The sequence below is a fragment of the Chelon labrosus genome, assembly GCF_963514085.1.
Source record: "Chelon labrosus genome assembly, chromosome: 6".
Taxonomy (NCBI): domain Eukaryota; kingdom Metazoa; phylum Chordata; class Actinopteri; order Mugiliformes; family Mugilidae; genus Chelon; species Chelon labrosus.
Genome location: NC_140342.1, coordinates 8,256,752 through 8,257,048, shown reverse-complemented (window position 1 = coordinate 8,257,048; position 297 = coordinate 8,256,752).

Here is a 297-nt window from a genome sequence, read left to right as displayed (position 1 = left end):
TGCCACGGCACCTACAGTCTCTGAAAAGCAAACACCGACGTCTCCCATCATTGTTCGATGTAATCAAAGTGTTTTTAAGCCTGTAGCTGGTGCACGTCACATCATAATCACATAATAATGATTCATCATGGCATTTTCCCCTTTTTCTGATGTTAAATAAAGACCCACAAAGTTTTGAGAAGATGGATAGATAGATATTAATCCCAAACTGGAAAATTTCAATGTTAGCAGCACTCAGCATACCATATATAATCTATAATGGCGGAGAAACCTATATACAAAATAAGGGTTGCAAAA